The following is a 24,428-nucleotide window of genomic DNA, read 5'->3' on the forward strand; positions in this document are numbered from 1 at the left end:
GCTAATGCAGTTGCACAGCCAGCCTCCATTTCTACTCCTCTTCTGAATTAAATTCCACTGCTCGGGGCAAGATGGCATGTCCTGATTCTTTTATGCCACCAGCACTTGGCTTTTGCCTAAATTGACCTACTTTGAAGGAGGGTTCTTATAGTTCACCAGTGGAGGAGAGGTTCTGGCACAAATAGAGACTTGTAAGGTTGCACTGAGGGGTGTCTTTCTTCTTTCCTGTGGCCCATTCAAACTATCCCAATCAACCAGGTCCTCTACTTTTTCTTTTTGTATTTGCTGGTTTCTTTCTTTCATTGAAATTCCAAGCTCTTTCCTTAACAATCAGTTTTCTCCAATTACTGTCAACTCTGGGATCAAATTCCTCCAAGAGGTTTTTTGTTTTTTTTTTTTTTTTTTTTTGAGACAAAGTCTCACCCTGTTGCCTAGGCTGGAGTGCAGTGGTGCGATCTCAGCTCACTGCAAGCTCCGCCTCCCGGGTTCACGCCATTCTCCTGCCTCAGCCTCCCAAGTAGCTGGGACTACAGGCGCCCGCCACCACGCCCGGTTAATTTTTTTTTTTGTATTTTTTAGTAGAGATGGGGTTTCACTGTGTTAGCCAGGATGGTCTCAATCTCCTGACCTCGTGATCCGCCCACCTCAGCCTCCCAAAGTGCTGGGATTACAGGCGTGAGCCACCGTGCCTGGCCCCAAGAGGTTCTTATGTCAGAATACATTTTGTGTGCCTTCCTCAAGGCTGCCAGCGGGACTTGGTTCCTGCTGACAACAGCTGATGATCTATGTTACTGGTACAAGCCCACAGCTGAATTCCTATATCTTCACTAGGTTTTCATCCCAAGCATTGAAAACCAGGGGAAGTATGTCTCTAGCACCATCCAAGGTCTACATATTCTCCTTGAATCTACTATCTTGGGTCCTTTTCAGTCTCTTTAGCTGGCAAGCAGTGAGTCTCCATGAAGGCACTAACACAATTATGATGTTGAATTTCACAGACCTAAACTGGGTCCTCCTGGAGGCATTTACGTTTTAAAAGAAGTGCCATCTTCCATCATAGCATCTGGAACAGGGAGGGAGGAGGAGGAAGACCTGCCAAGGGAGGTTATCATCTTGGCTGCTTTCACTGTTTACCATAGCCCAGGAGGGACTTCTGACAAAACAGCACCCGGAGTATGCTAGAGATTGCTCATATTATGCCAAAGAGCTTAAAGGATCTCACATATACAGACTTAGTGAAATAGCCCACTGCTTCATGTTCCCTAACTGGCATCCAATAGTTTGAGGAATTCTAAGGCGGAACATGATTTTAGTGGTAGCACACTGAGCAAAGCAGATAACATGCCTTGGTGGAAATCAATTCAGTGAATCCATGTCATGTGAAAACACCAAAAGGGATGCTTTCAGATTTGTAAATGCCCAGAAAAAAAGACTTACATTCAAGGGGCTGTGATGGGAGGGACATATGATTCCCAACTGTGGAAAGGACAGAAGAGCAGAGGGAGGTAGAGAAGCCCCAGTTCAAGTCTCATTCTGCTACTTTCTGGCTGTGGGATCTTATGGAAGTTAGTTAGCCTCTCTAAATGTTAGTTTCTTACTTGTCAATGAGAATTAGAATTCTATCTACTTCATAGTGCTGTCAACAGATTTTGGAGGGAAAATATATGGAGAGGACTTAAGAATAGCACCAGACACATAGCGTCTGTTCCCTACAGGACAGACAGAGGATTCAGTGTTGAAAAAGGCATGTCAAACTCAGGAGCTGGAGGGCCCTGATGATGTGCTAATGCTTGGAAGAGCTGCAACCAACAGTCCCTTTCTGCTTTAATTTATTTTTTTAAATCTTGGCATACTTTCAGACTTACAGAGAAGTTGTAAGAATATGACAATGAATTCCCTAATATATTTCACGCAGATGCTCCAAATGTTCACATTTTGCTGTTTGTTTTTCCTTTTTCTGTCTCTCTCTATGTGAGAGACATATAATTTATATATGTGTACATATTTATACATACATATGTGTCATGTTTTTCCGAACCATTCAAGAGTAATCTGTTGACAGGATGCTCCCATACTCCTAAATACTATGATGCATATTTCCTAAAAACAAGACATTCTTTTATATACCTACAGTACAGTTATAAAAATCAGGATATTAATCTCAACATGGTCCTATTATCTAATCTACAGACCTTATTCAGATCTCATCAATTTTCTCAATAATGTCCTTTGTGTAAAAGAAAAATCCAAGATGCGAGATCTTGTGTTATATTCAGTTCAGTTGTCTTCTTTGTATTTCACGACACTGGTTGTTTTTATTTATTTATTTATTTATTTTTGAGACAGAGTCTCTCTCTGTCACCCAGGCTGGAGTACAGTGGTGCGATCTTGGCTCATTGCAACCTCTGCCTCCAGGGTTCAAGTGATTCTCTGGTCTCAGCCTCCTGAGTAGCTAGGACTATTAGGTACCCGCCACCATGCCCAGCTAATTTTTTGTATTTTTAGTAGAGATGGAGTTTCACCATGTTGGCCAGACTGGTCTCAAACTCCTGACCTCAAGCAATCCTTCCGCCTCAGCCTCCCAAAGTGCTGGGATTACAGGCATGAGCCACTATGCCCAGCCCACTGATGGTTTTTAAGGGTATAGGCTAGTTACTTTGTACAATACTGCCCACTTTAAATTTGCCTGATGTTTCCTTGTGATAAGAGTCAGGCTCTGACTTCAGCAGGAGCCACAGAAGCCATGTTGAGCCCTCAATGCCCTGTATCAGGAGGTATTAGGCTGGTGCAAAAGTTATCGTGGTTTTTGCCATCAAAAGTATGGCAAAAAAGACCCACAATTACTTTTGCACCAACCCAATACAAGCTGCACTGGTGATGGCAACTCTTGGTTAAGGTGCTGTCTGTCAGATTTCTCCACTGTAAAGTCACTATTTTATCCTTTGTAAATAATAAGTATCTTGTGGAGAGACACTCGGAAATTACATAAATATACTGTTACTTCTCAAACTTTCACCCATTTCCTTTACCCTCCATTAATTAGTTTTTGCTTGAATCAGAGGCCTCTTTATTTATTTATAGCCCATTAATTTTTTTCTTTTTTTTAACTTTTATTTTAGGTTCAGGGGTACCTGTGCAGATTTGTCGTACAGGTAAACTTGTGTCACAGGGGATGGTGGTACAGATTATTTCATCACCCAGGTACTAAACCTGGTACCCAACAGTTATCTTTTCTGCTCCCCTCCCTCCTCCCACTCTTCACCCTCAAGTAGACCCCAGTGTCTGTTGTTCCCTTCTTATGTGTTCATGAGTTCTCATCATTTAGCTCCCACTTATAAGTGAGAACATTCTGTCTTTGGTTTTTTTCTGTTCCTGTGTTAGTTTGCTAACGATAATGGCAGAGGTCTCTTTTTAAATAGAGTTTTGAATTCTATCGTTTAAGAAATATTTTCCATGGCAATGGATCTTATGAGACTTATCAAAGCCATTATGGTGTAAAGCATCTCTCCAAAATAATGAACTCCTATTTGGTGTCAGCTGATTGCAAAGACTTCAATATAGGGAAGGAGGAGAGAGCTCAACACTGGAAACATATCTAATTTACCAGAAAGCAAATACAAATTAAATGTCTCTTGACCTTAAGGTACAGCAGCTATCTCACATCTGGTTTAAACATAGCATTCATTGTTCTTCATTTTTATTACAAAAATAATTCATTCGTACTGTGGAAAATCTGAAAGCTATAAAAAGCAGAAAACAGAAGAAAAAAAGACACTCATGATGCAGAATCTACCACTGTTAACCAATTTGGTAGATTCCTTGTTGTCGTTTGTTTTTCCTTTTTTTTTGGTCTTAAGACATATTGTATACACAATTTTGTATTCCAATTTTAATAACTGGAATTCATTGAAAATTCTAAGATAGTTTCATAAATTTTAATGGATGCCTTTTATAAACACACTACCATTTAGTTTTTTGATACCATTTTGGACACGTAGATTGTTTATATTTTTGCTATTAAATAATCGTGGAGAAGCATCTTTGCGCACACACAAAATGTGTACTGCATTTTGCTTCATTTGTGTGAGAAATATTATGGCCTGAATGAGTATAGCTGAGTGAAAGGCTATGAATACATAGCCAAGTGAACTTACAAAAGGGCCTAATTTCTACCCAGCTGATGATCCACACAAGTGTTCTTCTCCCCCAAACTCAACAACACTGAGTGTTCCCATAGTTCTTTGCATCTCCTGACTGTACATTTTCAACCTTCTCTTAGCCAATTTATATTGCCCTGTTGTGAGCTGTCTGATCTTGTTCTTTAAAGCCTTATCTACTCAAGCTTGCTATTATTTTTTACTTAAGTATATGAGCTCTGTGAATTCTAAAATATCAAGCTGCTTTTTTTTTTTTTTTTATTTTGTAGAGACGAGGTCTCTGTATGTTGCCCAAGCTGGTCTTGAACTCCTAGACTCAAGTGATTCCCCTGCCTTGGCCTCCCAAAGTGCTGGGATTACAGGCGTGAGCCACTGTGCCTGGCCTACAAAATTTTGTCTAACATACTTGTTGCAAATATTTTCCCTGGGTGTTATTTGCTTTTTAATTTTGTGTATCTGGCTGTTAATGGAAGATTTCCAATTTTATGTGTTAAAACTATTCTTTCCGGTTCCTCCTAACACTTTAATTTTGGAAAGCCCTACTTACTCACCCTTCCCAGCCAGATAGAGGTAAACATTATTTCTACACCCATCTAGCATGTGATAGCACTATTTTGAAAACATCAGCTCTTAGATCCATTTGTAATTTATTTGGGTGCATGTGAGTAACATACTTCTTCCTTACTGGTAACCTGCTTCCCCCTTATCATGTATCAGATTTTTCCGTGTGCCAGAATTTACTCTGAGTTATGCAGTTTCATGGACGTATTGCTTTTTCTGGAGTCAGGATCACATTTTGTTCATTATGGTAGCTTTAAAATACAGTCGTATTAATCCTATTTCATTCCTCTTCTTTGCCCTCTTGAAATGTACCTCTTCTGGACTATTCATTATTTCAGAATATTTTAAAATAATGTTAATAATTTCAAGTAAGAAAAAATGTCAGTTAACAGAAAAATAGAGGATATTTTATTAATAACATCATAAACTGTATATGAATTAACATAAAATGTAACTTTACAATATTCAGTTTTCTCATGAAAGAACATGGCATATTGGTAGATTAACTTAAATCTTTTATGTTTCTTAGTAAAGTTTTGTACTTCTATTACATACTTTCTGCACTTAGTGATTAAACTATGGATAGTTTATATTTTCATTATCATTGAAAATCAGACGCTTTTTAAATGACTTAAATTTTATATTTGAATACTGTTAGCTTTGTAAACTCTTATTAATTCAAATAACTAGATATTTTCCTTACACTTTACAGGTATAAACTCACATCCCTAAAAAAAAATGACCATTTGTTCTCCTTAAAATAACCATCCCTGTAGCTTTTGCTTCACATATTATTTCAGTAGCCTGAACTTCAAGATCAATGTTAAATAATCACTAAAAATAGTGGTCAATTTCATATTGTTTCTGTCAGTGACAGGAATGCATTTAACATAAAGAAGGACACTGGGCACTAAATAATGAAATAATCAATGTTAATAATGAGACATTAAGAATGAGAGAGGCATTGTCTTCCAGATTATATTGTCTAGATGAATATATTCTTTTAATATGTCATTTTGCTAAAAATAATGGCAGCCATGGTCATCCAAATATGACAGGCAGTTTTCATGACGTTGTGACAGCCGTGAAAATGTAGTGCTTAGATTTTGGACGGCCGGAAATGGCCCCCGTCCTGTGTTCCGGAGCCCCCACACCCAGGCCATCCTCTGCAGGCTGCCCTGACCAATGACTGCACACAGCAGGGATGCAGAGGATGCCCATGTCCGGGAGATGCCAGGCTCTTCTGAGGGCAGTATTTTAGAAATGATGTTGCTGCCTGGGGGCTTCTGCTCCACCCTCCTCCCTTGCATTCTCTTTCAGGAGGATCAGGCCCTTGCAGCTCCCTGGCCTTTTCCCCTCACAGGCTCTTTCCTCACCCATCTCCTGCATGTCCAGTCCCACCCTGGCACCTGCTTTGTCAAGGATCTGGAACAACACAGACCCTAATGGTTTGGTCTGTGAACAGAAAAGCCAGGCTGCTTTACTGTCCTTTTCGACCTGTCAGTTGAGTGACAATGTTATTTTGAAATCTCTTACTTCCACGAGATGAAAAAAGTAAAGCATTTAGACAGTGAATTATTAGTAACAAGCGCTGGAGGGCACTTACATGTGGCAGAGCCCCTTTCCTGATGCCATCTCGTGATCCTCAACATCATCACCCCACTGGGGAGGCAGGGTAGATATTCCTGACTTCATTTTAAGACAAACCAACCAATAATAGAAGTCTCAGGTTGTTTAAAGGATATGAGCAAAATTATGGAAATAAGAAGGACAGAGCCAAGGCTAGAGTTTATATCATTTGAACTTTTATCAAAATTTTTTCCATTTTAACCCCGATGTTCCGAACCTAAATTCATATAAAACATGATATTATTATTTGGTTTACAAAAGCAAATATGGTATTTAGTGGCATTTTGAATTTTCATGTAGGCATCTAAAAATAATATAATAAGATGCAAATCCAAATCAAAGGTCTATTCAACTGGCCAGGCATGGTGACATCTATAATCCCAGTACTTTGGGAGGCCAACGCGGGAGGATTGCTTGAGTCCAGGAGATCGAGACCAGCCTGGGCAACATACTGAGACCTCGTCTCTACTAAAAATTAAAAAAATGTTAGCTGAGTTGGTGGCATGTGCCTGTGGTCCCAGCTACTCAGGAGGCTGAGGCAGGAAGATCAGTCGAAGCTGCAGAGAGCTGTGATCATACTGCTGCACTCCAGCCTCGGTGACACAGTGAGATCCTGTCTCAAAAAAAAAAAAAAAAGATCTATTCAGTTAATAATCATGGCATCCTATGTAGATTCTATATTGATCTCATAGAAAATTAGCAGCATTTTCTACCATTATTCATGGTTTTTAATAATTTTTTGGTAGCATGAATAATTTCATAATCATCATTTTAAAAGTTCCTCACACTATAGGAATAAAATTCTTATTTGGGATACTTACCTACGTTAATACAGGCATCTCTGGTTTTCTGGTTTAATCATTCTATAATATTTCATTGATGTATATTCCAAAATTTATTTATCTATTCTCCTACAGATGAGCATTTAGATTGTTTCCAGTTTTTTTATTTTGCTATTTCAAGCAAATCACTTTCTTACCTACAACTGGTTATACAACTGGTTATACATATGAGTGGTTCCCCAGTGTATGCGCAAGCCCAGGTCTCTTGGTGCAGTAAGTCAGCCCATCCTCCACTTTGCTAGGTAGGGCCATCGTGCTCACCAAAGGGAAGGGAACAGTTGATTCTCCCACCATCTGCGCAGTTCACCTATTTTTACACTCTTTCCAGTACTTGCTGTCGCCAGCCTTCTTTGTTTTTAACTTGATGGTTGTAAAATAATTTAAGTCTCCAGTCATGGCTTCAACCATGAAAAACAGTCCAGCCACCATTTGATAGCTGGGTGAGTCCCTCGATCTGGCTCAGTCCATCTCCAGGCCCCTGACAAACCTCCAATGTGTCACCTGCCATCTTCCCCCACACCTTTGCTATAGGATTTACCTGCCATCAATCTAATCATGTCATTTCTTTGCTCAAAACACTCAATAGGTCCCCAATTGCCTGCAGGATAAATACAAACTCACCAGCACAGCAAACAGCCTGAAAAGCTGGCCTCATCCCTGCCCTTTTTCCAGGCCTCTCCCAGCCACTCCCTCCACTACACCCACATCCCTCCTGCTGTCCAGCAATCCCAGAGACACTCCCTGTGTGGGTCCTTTTTCTTTTTTTGTTTGGTTTTCATTTGAGGCAAGGCCTTACTCCATCACCCAGGCAGTGGTGCAATCATGGCTCACTGCAACCTCAACCTCCTGGGCTCAGGTGATCCTGCCACGTCAGCTTCCCGAGTAGCTGGGATGACAGACATGTGCCACCATGGCCGGCTAACTTTTTATTTTCTGTAGAGCCAGGGTTTTGCTGTGTTGCCCAGGCTGGTCTTGAACTCCTGGGCTCAAGCAATTGCCCACCTCAGCATCTCAAAGTGGTGTGATTACAGGCGTGAGTCACTGCGCTCGGCCTTACCTGTGCCCCTTTTCACATGGCACAGTCTTTGTCTAAGGTGCATTCTTTTTCTTTGCCTGGGACTCCCATTCTGCACAAGTACAAATGCCACATCCCCGAACTCAGCCAGGTTATGAGTGTCCCCCTGGGCTCCCAGGGCATCTGATTTTGAGCTACAAGTACATGGATCATTTTGTATTGTGCTTGTTTGTACATCAGAGCCTCCACTAGGCTATGAACTTAGAGATGCAGGGATAATGTCTTACTGATCTTCCCCAACTCCTGGCATGGGCCTGGTAAGCACTGGGTGAGAAATGCATGATGTTTTACATTAAATGCAGTTCGATGTTCTTTGGAATAGCAAATACATCTATTCATTCATTTGATGTGCCTTTTCTAGACGACAGAAGACAGCAGTGACTAAAATAATCAAAGCTCTTTTTTCCACAATCACAGAGCTTACACTCTAGAGTGAGAAGACAGGCAATGAATAAAACTAATGGAGTCCTGTAGTATAGTAGAAAGTGATGTGAACTCTGGGGACAATGATGCATGAATGTGGGAGAGGGAAGAGGGGATGGGAGGCTGCTGAAAGGGTTGAATCTAAGAAGGGGCAATCAAAGGAGAGAGAAGGTGGCATTTTTGCAGATGTGAAGGAGGGAAGAAGTGAGACCTGGAGATTCGCAGCTGGGGTAGGGGAGCTTTCAGGCAGAGGGAATGGCACAGGCAAAGGCCCTGAGGCAGGAGTGACTGGAGTGGCCAGAGCAGAGACCCAGCAGGAGGGGCAGAGAGGCAGAGTGAGAGGTAAGGAGAAAGCACATTAGGTGGCACCTTGTAAGTCACAGCAAGGACTCTGATTCTGCTCCCAAGGCATAGGAAACCACTGATGGGATTTGAACAGAGAAGTGACAGGACCTGACATATTTTTTTTTTTTTTGAGATGGAGTTTTGCTCTTGTTGCCCAAGCTGGAGTGCAATGGTGCAATCTCGGCTCGCTTCAACTTCCACCTCCCAGGTTCAAGCAATTCTCCTGCCTCGGCCTCCCGAATAGCTGGGATTACAGGTGTGCATCACCACGCCTGGCTAATTTTTTGTATTTTTAGTAGAAATGGGGGTTCACCATGTTAGCCAGGCTGGTCAGGAACTCCTGACCTCAGGTGATCTGCCTACCTCAGCCTCCCAAAGTGTTGGGATTACAGGCGTGAGCCACGGTGCCTGGCCTTGACACATGTTTTAATGGGCTCTCTCCAGATGTCGTGCTGTGGATATACTGAAGGTGACCAAGAGCAAGCACAAGAGACAGATTAGGAGCCTTTGCAATAAGTCTGGTGAGAAACAGTGGTGGTCTGAACCAGGACGGTGGTGAGAAGCTGTTGTTGGATTCTAGATATACCTTGATGATAAAAGCAAAGGATCTGCTGCTAGATTGAATGTGGAGCAGGATAGAAAGAGAAGGATGACTTCATTTTTTAACCTGAGTGAATTGGAAGAATAGATTGGCCATGAACTAAGATGAGGAAGTAGGCAGGGGAGGTTTGGAGAAGAAAAACAAGAGTTTGGTTTTGGACATTTTCTGTTTGAAATGCTTCTTAGACATCCAAGTGGTGATAGAAAAACAAGTCTGGCATTCAGGAAGGAGATGTGGGATGGAAATGAAAATTTATGCCACCAGTGCACAGGTGAAATAGGTCATAAGATGGGATGGGATGACCAGGGCAGGGAGTGGAGACAGGAGAGAAGATCACAGCCCTAAGCCCTGAGACAGCCCAATGGTAAGAGCTCAGGGAAAGGAGGAGCCTGCAAAGGAAACAGGCATCCACATGGTGGGGAAGGTCCCCTGTGACCATGGGAAGATAGACTGAATGCTACAAATCTCACACACGTCAGGTTTCCAGACTAATTGCATAATTTGAAACTCCTGTGTTAGCAAGCTGCACCCTACTGAACTTGGCCCTCTATGGAAGAAGAACAATATCTTTAGACTCTAATTCAGCAGTAGCAGCTGAAGAAAATATGATCAAAAGATCTCACCCCAGAAAGATGCATTGTACATTTCTTGCGTTCTTCCTCAAGACACTTCAATCCTCTTCAGAGTCAACATTTTGAAAACATCTGATCCTAGATTAAAAAGGCCCCAAATGCAATCCCTCTTATACAAAGTACCTTCTGGACATAGAACAGTCCATAATCTTTCAAAGATTGTTTGCGTAATCTTTGAAAGATGTGCAAAATACAGAGATGGAACCAGATTTTATTGGAAGGAAAGCTGACTTGGTTCATGAGTATTCGGCTTCTTATTTTCAGAGCAAAAAAACCCCAGGTTCTCTGAATGGATCCAGGCTATTTCCTTGTGATTTGCAATGCTTACCTCAGTGGTTTTCCTGGAGAGCTTTACTAAGTACCGAAGCCTGGGTTCCAACCCCAGAAATTCTGACCTAATTGCTCTGAGATTCTAATGTGCCATGACAGTCGAGGAACGCTGGTCTAGAGGAACTTTTAAACCTTAACGTCCATATGAATGGCCTGCAGATCTTGTTAAAATGCAGAATCTGATTCAGTAGGTCTGAGACTACGCATTTTTATTGAGCTACCAGGTGAGGACACTCTGGTCTAAGGATTATATTTTGAGTAACGAGGATCTGCATCTCATAATCGTCTCTGCAACAGTCATTTGGCATTGCCACCTATGATGATAAAATGCAATCAGCTCAACAATTAAAAACTAATCCCGCTGGGCACAGTGGCTCACGCCTGTAATCCCAGCACTTTGGGAGGCCGAAGCAGGCAGATTGCAAGATCGACACCATCCTGGCTGACACAGTGAAACCCCGTCTCTACTAAAAATACAAAAAATTAGCTGGGCGTGGTGGTGGGCACCTGTAGTCCCAGCTACTCGGGAGGCTGAGGCAGGAGAATGACATGAACCCAGGAGTCGGAGCTTGCAGTAAGCCGAGATCGCGCCACTGCACTCCAGCCTGGGCAACAGGCTGTCTCAAAAAAAAAAAAAAAAAAAAAAAAAAAACCGAATCCCTCTGACATTTAGTTTAGCAAATACTTACTGAGCACTTAGTGCACAAGGCTTAGCATTAGAGGCTTTAAGAGATAAGGAGATTTAAAAATGTGTGGTTCTGACTAGGGTTAGGAAAGGAAAGCTAAATAGGCTTCATTTCAATTGTCTTCTCTGATTGACTGGTACATATTTCATCCTTGGCCTAAAGAAATCAAAATATAAAATGACCCTGGAAACACAGTGTCAGAAACCACAGAATCTCCCTAATCCTCTAGATGTGGTGCCAGGTACCATCACATTCTTCTAGTGTATGTGAAATGGGACCCCTGGCAGCTGTTGACGCACAGCTGCCTACCTAAACTCTCTTAGCCCTAAAACCCAGGTAATAAACCCTACTAATTGATAAGCGATCCAAGTAACAAAAGTATAATGTACTGTCCCCTTACCAAATAGTACTCAAGGTGCTTCCAGGTCACTAGAAGAAAGATTCTTTAAAACATTCATCAAGCCCACAGTGGTGCATCAGTGGGTGCCCACCTTGCAGAGGTGGGCACTAAATGCTGAGCCCCAATGGTCCCTCTCCAGCAGTAGGAATCATGATCATGAATATGCATTTCTAATGGCTTCCTTCTGTGATACCAGCCACACATGGTCTGCACAGGGAGGCCTGTGAATTTCTGGCCCAGCCCTGCCCATTTTTAAAGCCAAGGGGCACCATAATGGAAAGCTCACAAGAAACTGGTCTCCCTTCTCTCCTTTGTTCCAGGGCAGGCCATGGGGGTGGAAGGGATTGGTGGCTACCCTAAAGCTACTATCTGGTTGCCAGGCCCAGGCACCCACACGTCAACATTTTCTTCAATATACCTGCTCAGCCAAAAAGGATTGGGATTCCTGTGTCCTAGAGTTTGGCTGGACTTTGTTTCCAATTCCTGGGAGGTAGCCTCTAAATCCTTGGAATTTCTTGGATGATAGTAGTGCTTTTGTTATTCATGGCAGGCTCTAATAGTTTATGCTAGAGCTGGTGGGCTCCTAGTTAGCTTATGCCTACAGATGACTTAGGATGAGGGCTGTGATTAGAGTGTTGTGTCTCTGAGTCACGTGACATCAGCCTGATCTCTGGAGAGGAGCTGGTGATTGAGGTCAGCCACATGGCCAATGATTCAGTCAACTATGCCTTCATATGAAACTCCAATAACAACTCTGGACGTGAAGACTCAGGCGAACGTCCCTATTGGCAATACTCTGTGCTGGGAGGGTAATGCATCCTGACCCCGCAGGGAGAGGACACAGGAAGCGTTGCATTCTAGGTGCTCCCAGACCTCACCCTATGCAGCTCTTCTTTTGGCAGGTTCTGATTTATCTCCTTTTGCTATAATAAAACTGTAATAATAAATATACCACTTTCCTGTGTTCTGAAAGTTATTCTAGTAAATTAGCAAACCTAAGGGGTACTGGGAACTCCTAAATTTGTAGCCAGCTGGTAGAAGTGTGGGTGACCTGGGGCCCATGGCCTTGTGGCAGTGTGTGGGGGACAGTGTTGACTTGCGAAGTCTGGCCCAGCCCCAGGTAGTTGGTGTCAGAATTCACTGCAGAAGCCTTCCTCAGCTTCCCCAGCAGCACCGCACTGGAGGGCTGGCCCAGCTGACTGAGACTGTGTCCATCTCCTGCCCACAAAAGAACCTTTTGTGGTAATAAGGGAGGAGACAACCCTTCATATTGTCTTATGCCCAATTTCTGCCTCCAAAGAAAGAAGAAGTAAAAACTAAAAGGCAGAAATGAAATCCACAAGCAGACAGCCCGGCACCACACCCTGGGCTGGTAGTTAAAGATCGACTCCTGACTTAATCAGTTATGTTATCTATAGATTACAAACATTGTATAGAAAAGCACTGTGAAAATCCCTGTCCTGTTCTGTTCTGTTTTATTCTAATTACCGGTGCATGCAGCCCCCAGTCACATACCCACTGCTTGCTCAATCGATCATGACCCTCTCACACGGACCCCCTTAGAGTTGTGAGCCTTTAAAAGGGACAGGAATTGCTCACTTGGAGAGCTCGGTTGTTGGAGACATGAGTCTTGCTGAAGCTCCCAGCTGAATAAAGCCCTTCCTTCTTTAGCTTGGTGTCCAAGGGGTTTTGTCTGCTGCTTGTCCTGTTACAGTAGAAGTTATTAAGAAATTATTTTAGGCAGACAGAGAGGAAAACGGGTCCTTGGAAAGTTTTCATTTTTGAAGCAGCTCCAGAAACATTTCTTGTCCAGTAGGAAAGTCCTGGGTCTTAGAGCCTGGCTGACAACCTTTGATATGCAAATGCAGGCCATTAGAAACCGGGTCCACCCAACATGGCGATTCCCACTGTTGTCCTCTTGCCCTTGCCCCCACAGGTGCCTGGCAACATGGCCACTCCCACATATCCCCACATGTGTAGAACATGGCGCCCTGTATTTGCATATTAAAAGGCTAGGGTGGGAAGGCCAGTTTTTTTCGCAGGCTACCTGAATGACATGCCTGGTCAAACCAATCCCCTGAGCCCTGTGCAAATCAGACACCACCTCCTCCAGCCTGTTTGTATACCTGGCTGGTGTACCCCACAGGTGAGTTCCCTCTCTTGGCTCCCTGGCACGTGAGTTCCCTCTCTTGGCTTTGGAGCCCTGGTCTTTCTGTCTCTCTACAGGGGAGCTTCTTCCTTCTTTCTTCTTTCTTGTCTATTAAACTCTCTGCTCCTTAAATCCACTCTACGTGTGTCTGTGTCATTTTATCTAAATCACGTGAGACAAGAGCCCTCATGTTCCTCCACTCATTGTATCACTTTCTCTATACACCTTCCAATCCTGGCTGGGGACTTGCTCCAAATTAACGAACCTCTTAAACCATGACATGCTCTTTTCCCTTGGGCTTTGTTCATCAAGAACTATCAATCCAGAAGATGAGGGTGGCTTTATCAGCCCATCAGTAAAACGCCCTAGGTATAAATGTTGTCCAAAGCCAGCTTTGCTGTGCCTTCCAAGACACTGTGATCTATACTGCTGGTCACAGGCACACTGTGGCCAGGTTCATTCCCTCTGCCCTGCCATACCCCATTCCTTGCTTCCTTCCCTTCTCCACCAAAATGTGTTATCAGGACCCAATTGTTTCTAAGATAAAGATGTGCATCCAAGATGTGATATCCTAAACCACTGCTGTGTTCAGATCCATGATACATCTTGTCCTCTTGTTTGGAAAAAATACCCTGAGTTCTAAGAGGTTCAGATGAGCAGGTTCTCAAGGTGACCCAGTGCTGCTGCAGGAGAAAGCAGCGAGGCCTCCTGCCTCATCTCACCTTCCCTTGGACCATATTGCTGCTCAGGAATAACAATTCAATCCGTGATCTAAATATATCTTACACTGAATGGCCCAGCATTGTGGTATTGATTTTTTAAGTTAAAAATACAAGATGAACTATCAGTTTTCATCTACAAAATCCTGTTTCTAAAGCTTCAAAATCCTTTTTGACACAGACTTTGTTGGGCCATTTACACAGCTCTCCTCCAAAGTGGAATCTAAAACTCTTCCTAATACCTAGCTGGTGCTGTGCCCCCATTCCCTCTAGTGGACCCCACAAGCCTCCCTGGGAGGCTTTTCTTCCAGGAAATCCTGCACTTTCCAGCCCCAGAAGGATTGGGTGCTGGTGGCCAGGCTTGTGCTAGATAACACTGCTCTTGGGCCAGAGATGGACATGGCACCCAAAGGAGCTAATTAATTAGATGCTCAGTGACCAAAAATAGTTCCTTTCCTGATAATTCTAAAAGATATGAGTGGTGGGTGTTAATTCTGTGAAGTCCTCCAAACCATACGCCAATAGCTGTGTAAGGACATGGCCAAGAAATAGGATATAGTTCAGAAAGAGAAGAGGAGTGATGCCTAAGCCCCTCATCATTTTGCAAGTAAAGCTGTCTGCTGTATAATCTTATTACATTGATCCTTCTCCCCTCTTCCCCCTTTTATGGTCATTTGAAATTACCTCAGGTAGGTTTCACTTCCTTGCAATCAGTGATTCTGGAGGGAGTGAGACATTCCCTGCTTTCAAGGGTACCCCAATTCATCTACAGATGAAAAGCAGCAACAGTATCTCTCATTAATTTGATATAGACATTCAACTATAATCCAACACCTACCCTAGTTACCAGAACTCATGCACTTGAAGTAGAGAGAAACATGTTTCTTATTTCTTATCTGTATTTCCAGAAAAGGACTTCATTTAGCTGGAACCCAAAGTGTATTTTACATAGCTAACTGAGACTCAATTTTAATTTACAGTAGTGGGCTCAGGGTCAGAACTCAAGCATAAAGTGCCTATGCAGCAAAATATGAAGAGATGAGAAAGGTAAGTGAGTGTTTAAATTTATTCCAGTATTAAAAAATTTTATTAGATAAAGAGCTCACTTTTTTCATGTACTTGGTAATAAGTTGCTGTCATTAAAATATGTGCCTGGCCTAGGGATAGGACACAAACAGGAGAGTGTGATCAGAGAAGGAGCTATTAAAATGGTGTTGGAAAGCACTCGAATACTGCCACTATGACCAGACTGTGAGCCGTAGAACCCTTGACAGCTGGTCCCTCTGGTGCAAGGATGCTTTAAGATTATACTGCAGCTGGGAGTGGTGACTCACGCCTGTAATCCCAGCACTTTAGGTGGCTGAGGTGGGAGCATCACTTGAGGCCAGGGGTTCGAGGCCAGCCGGGGCAACATGGTGAAACCCCGTCTTTACTAAAAATACAAAAATTAGCCGGGCATGATGGTGGGCGCCTGTAATCCCAACTACCTGGGAGGCTGAAGCAGGAGAATCACTTGAACCCGGAAGGCAGAGGTTGCAGTGAGCTGAGATCATGTCACTGTACTCCAGCCTGGGGGAAAGAGCAAGATGCAAGACTCTCAGAAAAAAAAAAAAAAAAAAAAAAAAAAAAATTACACTGTTTTTGCCACACTGCTAAAGGGAAGCAGGATGTGGGCTAGTGGAGACCTTTGTCCCTGGGGCTAACACAGCATCTGGGGAGCAGTACCAGGCAATGTCTTCAGCTTACCATGATCCAGGAAAGAGAAAAACTCAATGGTGCTGATGGCTAAGGTGGATGGACTGCCTTCTGCCACAGCAGAAACCTTTAAGGCATTAAAAACCTGCTTTGGCTGGGCGAGGTGGCACATGCCTGTAATCCCAGCACTTTGAGAGGCTGAGGCGGGCGGATCACAAGGTCACGAGATTGAGATCAGCCTGGCCAATATGGTGAAAGCTCGTCTCTCCTAAAAATACAAAACTTAGCTGAGCATGGTGGTGCACACCTGTAGTCTCAGCTACTCGGGAGGCTGAGGCTGAGGCTGAGGCTGAAGAATCGCTTGAATTGGGAAGGTGAAGGTTGCAGTGAGCCCAGATCGCACCACTGAACTCCAGCCTGGGTGACAGGGCAAGACTCCATCCCAAAAAAAAAAAAAAAAGCCTGCTTCATCTCATCAGACTCAGCTTTCATCTTATAAAACAAAGACCATATAAAACGACAGACTCATATGACTTCCCGTTCTGTCTTCTCCCTGACTCAGGGCCAGAGACTACTTCCATAAACTGTGCAACATCTCTCTGTCATGGGGTCAGACAGTTTGAAGAAACTACAGCGGTCTCTGTCTGCCCCACTCCTCTGCCTGGTCTCTGAACACTGGCCCTATACATCCTTGGAGACACAGCAGTGACCAGAACAAAGCTACAGAGGGAGGCACAGACATGGCAGAGGATGTTGACCTAACTCCTTCAGCATTTGACACATCAATTTGATAAAATATAACAGTATGCAGGGACTCTGATTTAAATAATATCAGTTAAGTGGATGTCTTTCAAGATCTTTACAATCAAAGAATAGACTGTTTTCTAATATCCATGGACCATTTACCAAAAATTGATTATACAAGGGCCTCAAAGAAAACCTTGATAAATTATGAAATGCATAAAGAGTGGTGATAACATTTTCTGACTGCAAAGCAACTAGGATAGATATTGTATAATAATACAAGTTTGAAGCTTAAAAATACCTTAACCATTTGTTAACGATTTAACCTTTGGTTAAAAAGGAATTTTAAATTGCAATTACATACTGCTCAGAAATGAAAGAAAATGAGAATGCCACAAAAGGAATGCAAATAAAATTATGTGCAACAGTGGAATCCATAGCATTACATAGGATTGCCGTCTAGCCAACACTGGCTGGGTCAGCCGTGCTGACTGTTAGGACAGGGCAACGTTTCTGTGAGGATTGGAAAACAGCACTGCTTTCAGCCTCTCTCGGGACAACCGACCCTCGCAAGGTGCAGCAGCTAAAGGGTTAATGTGGGCACAGCAAGGGCTCTCCAGGAGTCCCAAGGGCAGTGTGCATTCTGACTAGGCAGTGCCTATACAGTCACTGGTAATTACATATTGTATAGTTTAGCTGCTATTGTTATAAAACAAGAAGAATGTAAATCAAGAACCTGAGAATTCAATCCTTACATTTCTTAAAATCAGGATAAAAAGAGCAAAGCAAACCCAAGGACAGCAGGAAGAGTAAGTGAATAAATACCCCAAATGTGTAGGCTACCTTGCACCTGCCTCTTCTGTCCCACTTTGCTCTTCCTGCCCTGGGTCCTGGGGCGCTGACTGGGAGGAGGCAGGCATTCATGGGCCCCCTCACCTGCTGCCTCCCACTTGGGTTCAGCCAATGTGGAACACACAGAAGACTGGAGGGAGGGAGAAGTGCAAGGTCAGAGCATGCCCCCACATGGTTCCCTCACTGTGGGCTGTGAGCTGGCCCCTCTCTGGGGGCTCCTCCTCCTTCTGGGCTAGTGCCCGTGCCCACCTGCATCTGCTCACGCCTGCCCAGCCACCCTGCCATCTCCTGTGCTCTGCCCATGCCTTGGTCAACAGTCCTTTTATGAAATGCTCCTTAAATTAGCCACCCTGAGTTTGCCATAACTTCCTGATTGGATCCTGACTGACATACCAACAATCACCACCACAGAACAATAAAAACAAAACCAAACAAAACAGGGGCAGGGGAAGGTAGCATTGCCATCTAAATTAAACAGCTATTTTTTGACAAGGATATATAGATGCATATACACAGACACACACATGAAACTCTAGTTTGTCTAGTTTTTTGTACCTATTACTCAGAAAAGTTATTTGAATATATATTTGAATGTATTATTTCCTAAGTTATTTATTATGATATTTATATTACTCTAGTTCTTTAGATGGCATTCTTTTATTCTTTAAAAGCTGTTTTCCCTATCAAGGACAGTTATAATCTCCTTTCACATTTCTAATCTTGTTTATTTGCTTTATTTTCTCTAATTTTACATGTATGTACATCCATGTATAAAAACAGAAAAGATTTGAAAAAATGGAAAATAACTATAAAAATTAGAGAGAAATATATATGAAAAACTAGAAAAACTATAGAAATACATATGTGTATTTCAATTAGAAAAGAAAAACTAGAGGGAAAAAGCAAGTAAACAATACCAGTAATATAGAAGATTAGAATCACCACCAGTAGGGAAAACAGCTTTTAAAGAATTAAAATAAAGGTCTCTAAAGGTCTAATATAATAAATTCCAAAATCCTGATGAAATGTTTAGTTTCCTGAAAAAATACATACTGATTTGATCACATAGAAACTTTATACCTTTTGTTTTTCTCATTGCAATCATATTCCCATTCTAAGTCCCCAACAAAATTTCTTCCTAATGCTATAGCTGTTTATGATGTAAACTCTTTTATTAATTATATCATTCTTTTCTGTGATAAAAATATGTATAAAGATTTAAATTTAATTTTTAAAAAAATTATTGGCTGGGCGCAGTGGCTCACGCCTGTAATCCCTGCACTTTTGGAGGCTGAGGCGGGTGGATCATGAGGTCAGGAGATCGAGACCATCCTGGCTAACACGGTGAAACCCCATCTCTATTAAAAATACAAAAAATTAGCCGGGCGTGGTGGCAGGCGCCTGTAGTCCCAGCTACTCAGGAGGCTGAGGCAGGAGAATGGTGTGAACCCGGAAGGCGGAGCTTGCAGTGAGCTGAGATCGCGCCACTGCACTCCAAAATACAAAAAATTAGCAGGGCGTGGTGGCGGGTGCCTGTAGTCCCAGCTACTTGGGAGACTGAGGCAGGAGAACGGTGTGAACCTGTGAGGCAGAGCTTGCAGGGAGCCGAGATCGCGCCACTGCACTCCAGCCTGGGGGACAGAGTGAGACTCCGTCTCAAAAAAGAAAAATAAATAAATAAATAAATAAAAATAAAAATTCTTATGATCACCAGCTCTAAGTGTTAAACCATTTCTTCCAGGTTGAGTAATCAATTAGTACTGTTAGAGTTATCATCAGTAGTATACAGTTGATCCAAACAAAATAAGCACATGTCATTTATGATAAAGTCTCTTATCATGAAATCATCTTTAATGATTTACAAGCCAATAACTCAATCAAGTCAGTCCTGCTTCAGTTTGATGAATGTAAAGAACTTGAAAACACCTCACTTGGGGCAAGATTTGTTACCCAGTCCCAGAGTCATGCACTTTCTGGGAAGTATATAAAAAAGACTTACCATGCCTTATCAGGTGATGGATAATTACACCTGCTATTCTTTCACTGAGAAATACATAGATTAACTCATGAAAAGGCAAGAAAATGGACATATTACTAATTTCGTTACTCTTTTACTGATATAATATTGTAATAACATGATTTAATCTTAGCTCATGCTTTAAATATACTTTTGTCATAATCTTAGAGCTACAGATTTAGTCGTTCTATTTGTGGAAAATATCTACCATATAATATAAATGGCAAAGCCAGTTCTCTTTGTCAAACCAACTAGCCAAATAAGATCTTTTTCAGAAAAATGTCTGACTTCATTTTAAAATCCAGATAAATGTGTTAATGTACATTTTAAAGAATATTAGAAATATGACTGGAAATAAAGTAAAAGATGCAATTTGTAAGTTAGAGTACTTAGACATTCCAGTAAGATTAAAATAATGAAGATCTAATATATTTATCCATTTTAAAGTAAGTTCTATAAACAAGATAATAAATCATTCTCATTACTTAATTTGCTATAGTGCAATGTAATTTGCAGCTAAAATTACCAGTTACTTAAGAAGAGTGCAGCATAATAGCCTTGGCCTCCCTTCTGTAATTGTGTGCATATGATTTGGTTTTGAGGGGCAGTTAAATGAGTCTCATGTATAAACACCAGAAATAACTCCAATAGTCTTGTTAAACACAATTATAACATAATTTATATATTTTAAAAAGTGAAAAGAATATTTTGCTAAAAATTATCAGTCTAGCAGCTAGTATATAATTTTGCTTTGTATTAATAGCAGGAAAAAGTTATTGGATGTTTTATAAAATGGCAAATGACTGTAAATAAAGAGTGTATGATCTGATTTGATAAACCAGATTTTGACTACCTTAATTAATAACACAACCCTAATCTGAGAGAGATTGGGTAAAAGTTTTATTCATGCATTTCATTTAATAGCCTTGAAAATGTTGATAGTTCAGGAAACATCACAACTGTGTTTACAAGAATCAATAGCAAAAATCTCTTTGAAGGGACTGTTGTCTTAGCAGAGGGATGAGTGCTGAGGACAGGTGTAAAGAAATGCTTACATTTAAATATGGGTAGGGGTTGTTTCCAATATTCAGTCTTTCTTACAGTGCTGTCTTGGCCTTGTTCTCCTGTAAGTCTCCCTTAAGAACTCCTTGCATAGTAGACAGGCAGAGGCAAAGTCATTAAAATGAAACTTGTCATTACTCCACATACCATACATCTGAAGAATTCCAAACATCACAAACATGCAGGACAAAGCATCCCCTTCTAACACCACCCTTTATTCTTAACTGAGCTGTATAAGGCAGAAACAGAAGGGAAGCTCAAAGGGTTTATGATGTCTTGATTTATTATTTTGAAAAAGGTTTTCCCTTTGTTCAATATCCTCAAAGTTTTATGCTCTGTGGGTAATGCACAGGTAAAATTTGAGGGAGGCAAGGGGGAATGCCCACCTTTTGTGAAGGGTTATTATGAACACAGGTTTATTCTAGCAGGTCAATTTTAGAAAAGAATGGATAGAAGTTGAGGTTTTGAGGACAGGATTCCATAGAATCTCCATGCTTGAGTCCCCCTTGGAAAGTATTTTACCCCTGGGAATCATGCCTTCTGGTGGGAAGACACTGTCCCATGAGACTGTGAGTTCCCTGAGGACAGAGATGGTCAATCCCAACTCTCCCTGCATCGCTAGCACCCACATGGTGCCCGCATGGAGCATTCACACTTGGATACTTACAGAACTGGTTCATTCATTCACAGAGGAGAAAGGTGATGTGTCAGATGGGACTTAAACAATGGGAACTGCTTGAATAAGCCAAAAGCAGTTTGATTTACATAAAATGGTAAAGGTTGGATTTTTCATCCTGATATTTAGCCTACCTGTCTCCATACTGAGAGACAGGACTAGCTGGATTTCCTAGGCTGACTAAGAATCCCTAAGCCTAGCTGGGAAGGTGACCGCATCCACCTTTAAACACAGGGCTTGCAACTTAGCTCACACCCGACTAATCAGAGAGCTCACTAAAATACTAATTAGGCAAAAACAGGAGGTAAAGAAATAGCCAATCATCTATCGCCTGAGAGCACAGCGGGAGGGACAATACAATGATTGGGATATAAACCCAGGCATTCCAGCTGGCAACGACTACCCTCTTTGGGTCCCCTCCCTTTGTGTAGGTGCTCTGTATTCACTCTAATAAATCTTACAATTGCACACTCTTCTGGTCCATGTTTGTTACAGCTCGAGCTGAGCTTTCGCTCGCCGTCCACCACTGCTATTTGCTGCCATCGCAGACCCACCACTGACTTCCACCCCTCCGGATCCGGCAGGGTGTCATCCTCTGTGCTCCTAATCCAGCAAGGCACCCATTGCTCCTCTGGATTGGGCTAAAGGCTTGCCATTGCCATTTTTCCTGCTCGGCTAATTGCCCGGGTTCGTCCTAATCGAGCTGAACACTAGTCACTGGGTTCCACGGTTCTCTTCCATGACCCACGGCTTCTAATAGAGCTATAACACTCACCTCATGGTCCCAGATTCCGTTCCTTGGAACCCATGAGGCCAAGAACCCCAGGTTAGAGAACATGAGGCTTGCAGCCATCTTGGAAGTGGCCCAACACCATCTTGGGAGCTCTGGGAGCAAGGACCCCCTGTAACAATAACACACACACACACACTCACACACACACACACACTCACTTCTACTTGATCCTTCTTGAGTCTTCTATCAGTGGCCCAGGCATGCAAAAATCCTGTCTCAGGATGACCTGAGCCCCTCTTAATGATGTTCTACCAGAGCCACCCAGGGCCTCATACTCTGAAAGTTTTCCTATTCTCACGTCATCACAATGCACCTTTTCAATGACCTATCTCCACAATAAGTTCTTTTTGGGCAGTGACAATAGACACATCAACTTCTATGAAACCCCTCCAGTTAAGAGAGTCCTTGGTCAGCAAGGTCTCCCCATCCAGGCAGTGGGACAGGCTGCAGGGATCCTTCTGTGGGAAGGAAGGTCCTGTACTCAGACCCCACATATGGCTGGGTCCACTCAGGCCAGGAAACTGCCAGTCCCCGGCTCTTGACGTAAAACCATCAAGAGAAGTTGATTTTAAGTTTCTCTCAACTCTGTCCGACCTTCGCTTTGGAGAAGAGCCCAAAGTTCAGAGTGGTGGCTGTGTTCTTATGGTTAAAGTTCTGCTCTGACATATTGAGTACCTCATCTTAAGTAAAGACACTGTAGGACTGGGCATGGCAGATGACCTCGGGGTGAACGCCAGTGCCTGGCCCATCTCGGAACTTGCTCTATTAATGCTCCCTTCACTCTTCTGGAATGCCCGCCTTTCGTTTTGTTTCAGCTCCTTCCTGCCAGCATTCAGATATGTCCACTCTTCTCCACATTCCTCTCACTCAAATAACCAATTTTCTTTTCTCCTTCCCAGCAGACTTGTGGAAAGACACTGATACTCCTGGCTTCGCATCTGTACGTCTCCATCAAACCTTACCCAGTTGTAGCCTGGCTGTGAAATCACTCTCCAACTGAAACTTTTTTTCACAGAGAAAAAAAAAATGGGCAAGGAGGCTCTTTCTTGCAAATTCTAATCTCTTTGAGACAGGAGAGAGAAGCTCCCTTATAAATGACAGTGCTTTACAGAGGAGACAGGAGCCCTGAGATACCCCTGAGAAATAAAATAATAGTCATTGGCCTGAAAAAGGCAGAGAACCGGATGCAGAGTGAGAGGCTCAGGAAGCAGAGTGATGCCTGGTGCCTGGAGAGTGTCACACGCCCGCAGGCCCTGGCTGAGGACACTTGCCTGCGAGGCGTCATCAGCTCTGGCTCTGCTCAGCAGGAGCAACAGGGGACAGGGGAGTGTGGGTCTTCAGGGGGCCAGCATGCCGTATGTGGTCTTGCCTGGAAACCATTCACCACGATGGCGATCATGGGCAAGATTGTGAGGGGCTCAGCGGGTCTGATGCCACTGTTATGCTGGCTTCATAAAACAATTTGGGGCCTCACACCACAGGGCAAGCTGAGCTGGCATGAAAGGCTGCCCACCTCCCACTCCTAACCCTGCCCTACCAGCCTCAGATACGTAAAAATGCTAAATAAGAGGTAATGCTTTGTGCATATAGCCAAGTTCAATATCAAAAGAGGTGCCAGAAATGAAGCAAAATCTTCTAAAAGCCAGGGTGACTTGGCTAAAATGGAAGCCAGAGGCAGGCACAGGTATTTCAGAGCCAGACCCGGGCCTCAGCCTCCAGGAGTGTGTGGTTTCTGATGCTCTTGCAGGGAGATGAATCCAGACCTCCAGTTCCATGCTTGGAGGAACTCCAACTTGGAGGGCTGGCTTGTTGCTTCGGTGGAAAGAAACAGCACTGACCACCAGCCCTGGGAAACGGTGGCTCCAAAGAGGTTAAGAGGGATCGGAATTGCCTAAAAGGAGCATGTCCTAGACCTAAACCACCAATGAGAATGAAGCTAGAACTCACACTGTGTGGGTGGTAAAGAGACACGCATTTGCTTCCCCAGCTGAAAACTGACACAAAAAATTACCCTAAACTGCTGAATCGTACGAGGCCCAG

The 24,428-nt window shown here is 42.8% G+C and overlaps 1 protein-coding gene across 5 annotated transcripts in view; it reads right to left on the reverse strand.

Annotated features, from left to right (window-relative positions):
• The window catches only part of HECW1 (HECT, C2 and WW domain containing E3 ubiquitin protein ligase 1), a 456,699-nt gene that overhangs the window by 336,439 nt on the left and 95,832 nt on the right, over positions 1 to 24,428 (reverse strand). The gene's annotated exons all lie outside the window — the stretch shown is intronic.

The sequence above is a fragment of the Pongo abelii genome, chromosome 6 (genome assembly GCF_028885655.2).
Source record: "Pongo abelii isolate AG06213 chromosome 6, NHGRI_mPonAbe1-v2.0_pri, whole genome shotgun sequence".
NCBI lineage: Eukaryota > Metazoa > Chordata > Mammalia > Primates > Hominidae > Pongo > Pongo abelii.